The 10,300-nt window shown below is 41.7% G+C and overlaps 1 pseudogene; it reads left to right on the top strand.

The window, feature by feature from the left end:
- The first annotated feature begins 354 nt into the window (after positions 1–354).
- On the top strand, positions 355–535 carry LOC149287168 (U2 spliceosomal RNA; annotated as a pseudogene).
- Positions 536–10,300: the final 9,765 nt, after the last annotated feature.

The raw sequence follows: 10,300 nt of genomic DNA, 5'->3' as shown, positions 1-10,300 counted from the left end.
ATATACTGTGTGTGTGTGTATGTATGTATATATGTATGTATACATGATGGTGATGTGACACAGAAACAGGCACAGATGGATTTTTGCCATGCAAATTCAATATACACGCTGTGGAGAAACATGTCAAAACTGGGATATGAAGAGGTAACTGGATAGTACTTGTGGATTCCCATTAAAAGCAAATTATACAATTTTATAATTGTGACACAAGAAGTCCGTACCCTTATCTGACCATACTTCACCCCAACTCAAGTAATGTCCTACCTGTGCCAGAAAGTAACGTATTTAGGAAATGCTTTCCTTTTGGATAAATATAAATCAATAATTCTCTAATTAGTACACTTATAGCTAATTATCGCTTCTCGGCCTTTTGGCTAAGATCAAGTGTAGTTCCTCTTAGGGAAGGGGGGGACTATGCTGATCCTCTGGCCTTAGGGTTCGGGATAGCAAATGGAGCCCGAGGTGGAATTGCCCTGGCAGAAATGCTGGCGTCACCGTGTGTGGTATTGCACGCCACTGCACACGGTGAGCGCACGTTCTGACTGGCGGCCTACCAGCACTACCTTTTCCCCAGGAACCTTCTGGTCCTGGGGTTAAGTTCTTATTTTTGAATCCGGCAGGCCAGCAATGGTCTGTCCCTAAATTATTTTTTCTTAATTTATACATACACTTCGTTTTCACGAGTGCCAATTAATTTGCCCCCCTTTGATTTCACGGCTTTCAAATTCACGGCTCGGCCCTCACTATTCTTGGCACATGATTTTGTACCCACGTTTTGGACACTGTTTTCTTTTTAAGAGGCAGTGAAGCCTGGACTTTGCTGGAGGAGGATTGGGAGCCTTCTGGCCCCTTCCTCTCTTCACAAAACCAGCAAGGAGTCTCACTTTTCGGGGTGAGACTCAAGATCCGACCCTCCCATGGGGGGGGGTTGGAATTTGTCCGAGTTCTCCGTGAGGGAACTCGGTATCGTAGTCTGGCTTCTGCTGCCTTGTGCACAGAATGCGGCACCCAATGGAGCACGCACCTCGGGCTTCCAAAAAGAAATTAGTACACTTATAGCTATCACAATCAAATTATTTTTATTCTTGGTAATAGTTTCAATAAATGAAGGCACAAAAATGATCCCGAAAACTCGGCTGATGTTTGGAAAATTATGAATGGAAAAAGAAACCAGTGTTAATACAAAACACCCCTTAGCATACACGATATTATAACATAACATCTAATTTACCACTTCTGCACCCATTAAATACATTAAAAACACTGGAAACGTAAGCACAAAATTTGCTTAACGCATTACATGCAGGGAAATAGCATGAAAGTGGCAATTTAAGCCCCATGTAACCACTATGACTTTTTATTGTCATAATTTGTAAACCTGATAAACAATACCTTAGTGGGATTAGTTGTTTTTATTTGTTGCATAAATAACAGGTACTTTTATAAACCTTTTTTTCCTTTCATTCGCCATCTAACTCCTAGCTGGCATAACTGTGAAGGGAAAGGAAATGAGACATGGAGACATATAAGTAACCCCGCCAGGCTTTTATAATTAAATCAAGGAATATTTGGACATGACTCCGACAACTGATAAAAAGGAGCAGAAAAAATGTATTGTATTTGGTAGAAGGCCTGGTACTGGCCATCCGGCAAACTGGGCAAACGCCAGAAGCTGCGAGACTGTGCTTTTCACCCGCGCTCCTTCCATGTTTGGTAGGACGAGAAAAAAATCCCTAAACACAAATAACAATTTTTGAGAGATACAATTAACAAATACCCAAGTCTTGCATCCTTTTACAACTATGTAAAAGTATGTTTTTAGTCCCAGCTTTCCTCCATTTGATGTGCTTGTCACCCAGGTATGTTCACACTGCAACTGTCATCCACTCCTAAACCCCCTTGTTTCATAGTAGTGCACACACAGTTAAAGCTGCTGGGCTACTACGTAATGTTATGAGCCCATTGAGCCACCTCTGGCCAGCCCTATGCTCGTACGTAGTCCTAGACTTTACTTGGTGCAAGCATTGCTATTGTCAGGGTTCCACCCTGCCAACCTGGACTATGCGATAATTATTCATTGTCCTGTCTACCTGCAGCCACTAGTGGCCACCCTTCCCTCTCAGGAGCACCCCTTTCTAATTACTTGGGACAGCTGAGCTATGTGACCTGAGTTTAGACCTGCCCTTTGATGCCTGCTCTGCCCTTCAGTCTGGGCCTTTGCATTACAGTTCCTCTGCCTACTGCATGGCCCAATTCTCTTGCTTGCTTTTTACTTTGTTCTTTGGATTCCGATTTGACGACGATACCGTCCTTCTGGTTCTGACCCGGCCTGCCTGACTACGTCTGCTCTGCCTGAGGGCTTCCAAGCTGTGTGCCCTGCCTTAGGGCTTCCAAGCCGTGTTCCCTGGTTACTCTGGTTTCCCCTGTCCTGGCTAGAGTTCCCCTTTATTCTTTCATTTCAGTCCAGCTTTTCTGTCTGTTGTTTGCCTGTCTGTACCTACCTACCAGTCATGATGCATCAAGGGGTACAGACAGAGCCCCTGGTATCCCCTGCAACTGGTCTCCTAACCGACCTGTTAGCCTGGGTCCTGACAGCTAGGTACTCTACAGTAGCACCATCTACTAGTAGCACCATCTCCCTTTGGCATTACTAGGTACTTTATTTAATTTACTTATTGATCATAGTCCTTCCCCTTCTCGTCGCTTTTCCTTCGTCACCTCCCAAAAAAAAACCCTACTGCAAGAAATCACCCTGTCACGTATGCTAGCACCAAAAGGCACTCACCACAGGAGATCTTCAGAACAGGGAACCACCAGGTAACTCAGGATGATCCCAACCCTGAGGAAGCCGCAGTGATAGCAGAAAAGGGTAGATACTGAGCTGAAGCAGCGAGGCGCAGCAAGCAGCAGATGATAGGAACAGCCAGGGGTCAGGTACACGATGCAGGTAGTCAGACGAGCCAAGGATCAGGTACACGATGCGGGTAGTCAGATGAGCCAGGGGTCAGGTACACTAAGCGGGTAGTCAGACGAGCCAGGGATCAGGTACACGAAGCAAGTAGTCAGACGAGCCAGGGGTCAGGTACACTAAGCGGGTAGTCGGACGAGCCAGGGATCGGTAACAAGAGTCTCAGGCAGAGGTACAAAATCAGCAGGCAAGAGGGTAGTCAGGAAAGCCAATGGTCAACCAAATTAGCAGCAGTACAAACTGAAACTCAAACTCAGAGAATAGACCACAACAGGGTGACTGTGAGGAGTACTACAGGGTTTTTAAATCTGGTGCCACCTAAAGCCACGTCCCTGATGCCCTAAGACGTCCCTCTGACTCACGGCTCCAGCCGTGAGAATTGACTGCGCCCCCAGTGGAGACCGGCGAACCGGTAAGCAAACCTCTCTGGGGATTCCTAAGGCAGCGAGCAGATTTTATTCTGATCGCTGCCGAATTCCCAGACCTGTCATCCTGCTTCCTGCCCCGGCGATCGGGTTGCCGATTGCCAGTGCAGGGAGATCAGGGACTCCGGGCCCCACGGATATTATGTGCGGACGCCCGCCCGCCGGAGACGGAGCTCGAGCTCTCTTGCTCGGGTCTCCGTCACCCGCGAGCGGATCGCCGCACACGAGATCCCGGGACCGCGACCGGACCCGGGAACGCGACACACACCCTAACTTTTCTAGACCTACAGCCTACTGACTTCTGTATGGGATTTTCACAGTCCCTCACCTTCTGTCTCATTAAACCTCAACCATTTGCTCTTTCTGCACCAATATGTCTTACAATCATATAGAATGATGTTCCAAGTCACTTTGCTGGCATTTCTATCACGTGTCAGACATTTAATGTATCTTCTTTTTCAGATGTCCCATATTCCCACAAGATTCCATTGTTGCAGTCCTCTGTGTCAGGTTCTATTTGTTTTCATTATAATTTAGCTGTTTATAGCATATGTAATTATAAATTCTATGCTTGAAATCCCTGTAGAGCACGGTTCTGATTTAGTTATAATGCCTGATTACTTAATAATAAATACAATACTCTAAATGCATTTGGATACAGAGTTTAGGGTTAAATGCAATTAGGTTATATAAGCTAAAAAAGGAATCTAATCATAATTAAGAACGATATGCTGTATAAAAAGAAGGTACCTTTTTGCTTTAAATATCACACCTAAAACGGTGACTAATTTGTCAAGAATAGACAGTGAGACTTGAGCCGAATTGCTTAAATGTCAGTAATATTTCACACGGCAAGGACGAATAAGCAAGTTCTACGCAGTGGTAACAAAAAGCATTGAAATGGGTCATACTTTCAAGGGTTATTAAACATCAGACAGAACATTGTCATTATGGAAGATTAAAAGTGCAAATACAATTTCTTCTTGGTAATATAATTAAATATGAAATATTGGATACCTTCAGAGTAGCTTCTTCCAAACCATTTTAGCTATATTAGTAGAGATTTTATGTGCTTTCACACGCAGTAGAGTTATATCAAAGGAAAACTCGCTATACTAATACTGTCTCTCCATGCACTTATGGCCCTAGTCCATACGTAAGCTGAGCACGTAGGACACCAGGGTACTCTGGACAGATTCGTCCATCTTGGCGCAGACGTCGCAGTGTTTCTTCTTCAAAAGGGACGGTCAGCTCTTTTTTTCCAATGAAGGATTTTGGATCATTTTAATTTTTACCAGTGATTCATGTTTTTTACAATATAATGGAACAGAGCTTCAAGTAGTCACAGTAAAAAAAAAAAAGACCATGGATACATGTTTCATTGCAATATGCAATCGTATTTTTTCATCCTTAGTATTTGCATCTCAGTGTTTTGTTTTTCTAAAAAACAAAAATGGGACATAGAAAAGATGGGTGTTTATTAGCTGTAGCTATCCCAAGGGTTATTTATCATGGCATTTATTTTCACATTTCTAATAGCATATTTTGTTTTCTACTGAGCAGAGCAATCATGACAGGATGACTGGCCAGACACCACCCCACTTTGTACTTCACTTACCTTCCAGCAGTCCTGCGGCCAGAGTCTCCCTGTTTGCGCTGCTACACTGCTGAGCGCCAGAAATGCATCATATTCCGGCACTCAGCATTACAAGCCGGCACCGAGACCGAGCTAGAGGGCTCGCAGAGGAGAGAGACGGGCGCCGAGCGGGTACTGACAACTTTATAAGCGAAAACCACTCGGCGCCCCTCTCTCTCCTCAGCTTAAAATAAAACAGCGCTTGGGGCGGCAAAGTGCCTCTGCAAAAGTGCCGCCTGGGGCAATTGCCCCACTCTGCTCCATGGCAGGGCTGGCCCTGTGCGTCCTGCATGGAGCCATGCCTCCGCCAGTGGGCCCAGGGGGTAATTGCTCCTTGGTAGCAATACAATATAATTTAAGACGCCTAACTCCCTATCTGTTATGCTGTTATCTATTGATTTTCTCGGTGAAAAGGATGGCTGCTGGTTCTCTATCGGTACTTTTCTATTTAGCGGGCACATGCATGCACATAGACAGGCAGTGGTGACTCTAGAAACAGTATATAGGGGGGCACACAAGATACCACAGTCAAACTGGGGGGGCATTAATAATTTCCACCATTAAATCATACCACTGAAAAAACATATATATATATATATTGCCAAAAGTAATGTGCTATGGAATGATACTTTTGTTATTGGACAATACAATACTTGATCATTCAACATGGGAAGCCTGAAGACACAATTTAGTACGACTAATCCTTGAAATCCTTTAAACAACATAATACCTTAACTTTTGCACTAAATGATTTCAGGGCCTAATATTAGATCCTGCTGCTGATATATATATATTAGCCCCTGCTGCCCATATATATTAATATTAGCCCCAGTTGCCGATATATATTAATATTAGTCCCTGCTGCCGATATATATATATATATATATATATAAATATATATATATAAATATTAGACCCTGCTGCCGATAGCAGGTATAGATCAACACATTAACACACAAACCCAGCTTTGCATGTATAGATCAATTGCAATTCACTTGTGATCTCAGCACTGAAGGTATATATCAAATACAGAATCAGACATACAAATCCTGTATTTGCAGGTATACAATAATAATATATGAAACGTAGCATCGCAGGTATAGATCAAATAAATACATGGAAACAGCATTGCAGGTATTAATCAACGGAACAAGACATACAAATCCTGTATTTGCAGGTATACATAAATAACGTATGGAAACATAGCATAGCAGATATGGATCTACAGAATAACACAGAAACCCAGCTTTGCAGGTACAGATCAATTGGAATTCACATAGAAACACAGCATTAAAGATATATTTAAAACCCCCTAAATTACAGGCATAGATCACAGGTTGCACACCCCAACCACGCTGCCCACATAGAACCTGGCCAGCACCCAGATAACACACATACGATTTGCCATCTTTGTCCCATATACACCCGGGCTGTGCCATCTCGGTCCCCAAGGCTCAAACATCCTGCTAGTGCCATCTTTTCCCTTCCACAATTATACATCTATGATACACACAAACACATTAACTCATGCACTCCCTCATTCAGACAAATCATCCACACATTAACTCATGCTCTCCCTCATTCAGACAATTCATCCATTTAAAGACTACGCCCCCTTGGAGCTTCAAATAAGGGGCTACATGTATTTCTAGGACAAAAGTTGAGTGCACAAATAATGATGGAATATGTCGCTTTGGCTAGAAAATATGTTTTTTCTAACCATAACGACATGTTCATTTGTGTCTAACGCACTCCAGGTTTGTACTAGAAACACATACAGCCCCTCATTAGATGCGCCAAGGGGTGTAGTTCTTGCAAATGTGTACTTTTTGTGCCATAATTTAACTTCCTACATGAGCAGTAATGCCACGTCAAGGCTTCAACCCTAATTACTAATCATTCACACGCCTTTCATATCTCCATTCACTCGCAGAAGCACACACCATACTTTCCAATTGCCCCCCCTTGCACCCCTGTAGCGACGCCACTGTAGACAGGCACCAAAAGAAGAGATAGAAGCTACAATGTACATCACAGGGCTGCTTTTAAGCATATCATTGCTACTCACCACTGTTTTTCCACTTCGGTCACTAAATTTATAACTCTGGAAGGTTTGATTTATGTCGTTTTATGATCACCAATGTCATGAGTTTGCATTTGCTGTACATTCTGCCTAGAAGTATTCACATTGCCATGTATAATACAGCTTCACCACTGCATAAACAAAAACTAAAATTAGGTAGCTTTAATTATACCTTTGGTTTCACGACTAAGCCAGTAGTTTTGTTTCTTGTATTGTTATCAATCTGGTATATATTTACTTAAGTGAGGAGGAAAAAAATATTTCTATGGGAGTTTCCATATGTAGGGAAGTGCTATCTGTGACCTCCAGTATAAGCCTATCACCAGCCCATGGATATTGTTGACTACTCATTTGGATTTCCCTTTGAATAATGTGGTTCTTCGTGACTGCTGGAAAGCCCCTGGCCATATGACCTCAGAGGTTCAGCTTTTTAGGGATTGAGGTTGCAGATGATGTGTTGGGTCCTTTCACAGGAAACCATTGCAAAAACTGTCACAAACTCTCATTCAACTTCATTATGTCATATTAGTGTGAAACAATCCTCACAGTTTATTCTTAAAGGGCACTCAGTGTCCAATACATGGACAATGTATATTGATGTATTGTGTAAGCATTTTTCAACCTTCAACAAAAGAAAAAAATGGTTACCTTTTAAGAGAAGCTGCAGCTCCAGAGCTCCAATGCAACACCCAACCCCTCCATTATTATTGAATGGCTGCTTGAAAAAGCCAGCTCATATGACGGCTGGGTTATCCCTTTTAATCTCGATTAGGCATAATTATTATTAGATTAGGTATATGTGACCCTCCACTGCCTGCTGAAAGCCCCTAATCACTTTTACCTGGGGACTGTTGTGTTTTGGGCTGTATAGTGATAATAAGCAATATTTCTTAGTTTGCTGGGAAAATACAAGCTCAGTGCAATCCCTAGCTAGAATAATAAATTAGCTTTGGATCATAGTATAAGTGGATGTGGTAGTGTGTTTTTTGCATTTAAATTGATTTTTTTTGTCACATTTATTCAAAAGAAATGTTTGCAAAATAATACGCATTTACCTTCCAAATTCTATTACGTTTACATTAGTTCAAACCGATCAGTGTAAAAAAATGCATTTTTAGCTTTCTGTAAAAGTTAGGCACAATACTAAATTAGTCCATGCCGAATATTTTTTGTTGGCAGAATGTAAATGGTCACAGGATATATTAGCTACTTCGCACTGGACGTCTGCCAACGCATTTTGTGTTGGATTAGTCACTTGTACAAACGCAAGTAACTTCCTCTTTCAAATACGCAGCAGGTTTTATTCTGCAAAAGAGAAAATCATTTTACGATTCTAAATTTACCATATTGTAAAGTTTTTCATGCCGTTTGCTGGCTCTTATTATGCTGTTCACACCTGTTTGTGGTACTTGTGGTTACAGACTTTTACGTTGCTAATGACTGACCTGTATTTGAAGGAGTCATCAAGAAACCTCTTCAGTTGTTAATTACAATGAACTCCAAGCAACAAGGTGATTAAGAGTGAAACTGAAGTGGATTTTTTTCGTGTTGCCATATTTTTTTGTCCTTATATAGATGTTCTTAGGTGTAATCAAACAAAAGCTTACACCCGTGTTGGGGAGGCCAGTCCTGGAAGTGGCTATTTGGTCATGACACTCGCAAGCCTTGTTCGAATAGCTGCAATGAAGCCCCAACTGGGCCATGAACACTATGGAGGACTGTGTTGGCTCCATAGCTCATTTCCACCTGGTGCTGCGCATCCGTAAAAGGCTGAACGCCGGGATATGAGGTCATATCCTGGAGGAAGTAGGGCAGCGGTGCGGAGAGGACAGCTGGCGGTGCTGCCCTGCGTAAGAAGGTAGATACGGCCCTGCATACGATTACATTTTTTCTTTGACTGTCCTAATTTATTAAGTTGCATATATTTTTATGTTTACCGTTGTTTAACCTACTTTAGATTAAATTTTCTCCAGCTGACTGACTGTATGTACAGGTCCCCATGTACATTTGTGTAAAATTTGTAACATATGCAAATATCCTATACTCACATGTGTAGAAACTATGTATCTATTAACAATACGTGTTTGGGTGCATTGGAACTAAAACTGCCTTCACGGAGGGGCTAAATGAAAATAACCAATGGTTCAATGAATAGAATTAAATAAATAAAAAAACACTGCAAAGGGCTATATCTACTAAACTGCAAGTTTTCAGGTTTATAACAGCTAATTGGTGTGGGGAGGTTCTTATGTCATCTCAGTGATGTAATTATGCAGGGTAACCCTTATGGGGGGGGCAGTTGGTCCTTCGTAATGCCTGATGAAGTTGCTGAAAATGAACAACTGCAACATTTAATATCATTCAAAAATTTTGTATCATTTACAAATTCTGGCAAAAGCATACCGAATAGGTAAAGGGGGGCCACTAATTACTAGAACGTGTATTTTTGAGTGCCACATGGGCATTGCACTTGATAGCAAACATTTTTACATTTTTTATTTTTACAACAAAAGCTCTCTGTTCAAATTATATGTAACATAAATATAAAAAAAGCATGACATAATAGAACCAACAGCTTTTTTTTATTTTCGCTCAGCCTTTTCACCGAAGCCAAATGAGTCATGCAATCCTATGACTGTCTAGGCATTTTTCCAGTCAGAGAGATTACAGGAAAAAAAAAGGGACCTTCACAAAGGAAGCCTTCAGCTAATTTCTAAACATAACACCAGGTAACGAGGATGACTGGTCTGTTTATTTAATAGAACTGCACAAACACAATTGAAAACAAATTTAGCCAATAGACAGATGCACAGAGAGGGGCAGAGCTGTTTTCGGGTCAATTCCTCTCCCATAATCCCCCTGGATTTTCTCTTAGGCCTTTTCTTTTACCCTGCTTTGTGTGAAAAACACTTTGTTTTATATTTATAGAATAGGATTTAGCGTCGACTAAACAAGTGTTTTTGTTTTCATGTAAATTTAATTTTATTTTTTTTTGAGTTTTAGGAGCCAGAAGTTACTTACGTTCGTTGAAACAATTAGAAAAGGAATGTTGCATGGAAAGGGGTATAACATGGAGCGGCATTTATGGATCTCCGCACCAGGTTGCTTGTGATTGGTCGTTTACAGCGAACTATCAACATGATTGGTTGGGTATCTGACCCACCAGGCAAATGCCGATGGCTGATAGA

The sequence above is a fragment of the Sceloporus occidentalis genome, unplaced genomic scaffold (genome assembly GCF_023333645.1).
Source record: "Sceloporus occidentalis isolate IW3139 unplaced genomic scaffold, rSceOcc1.0.p SCAF_63, whole genome shotgun sequence".
NCBI lineage: Eukaryota > Metazoa > Chordata > Lepidosauria > Squamata > Phrynosomatidae > Sceloporus > Sceloporus occidentalis.
This window is presented reverse-complemented; position numbering and strand designations above follow the sequence as displayed.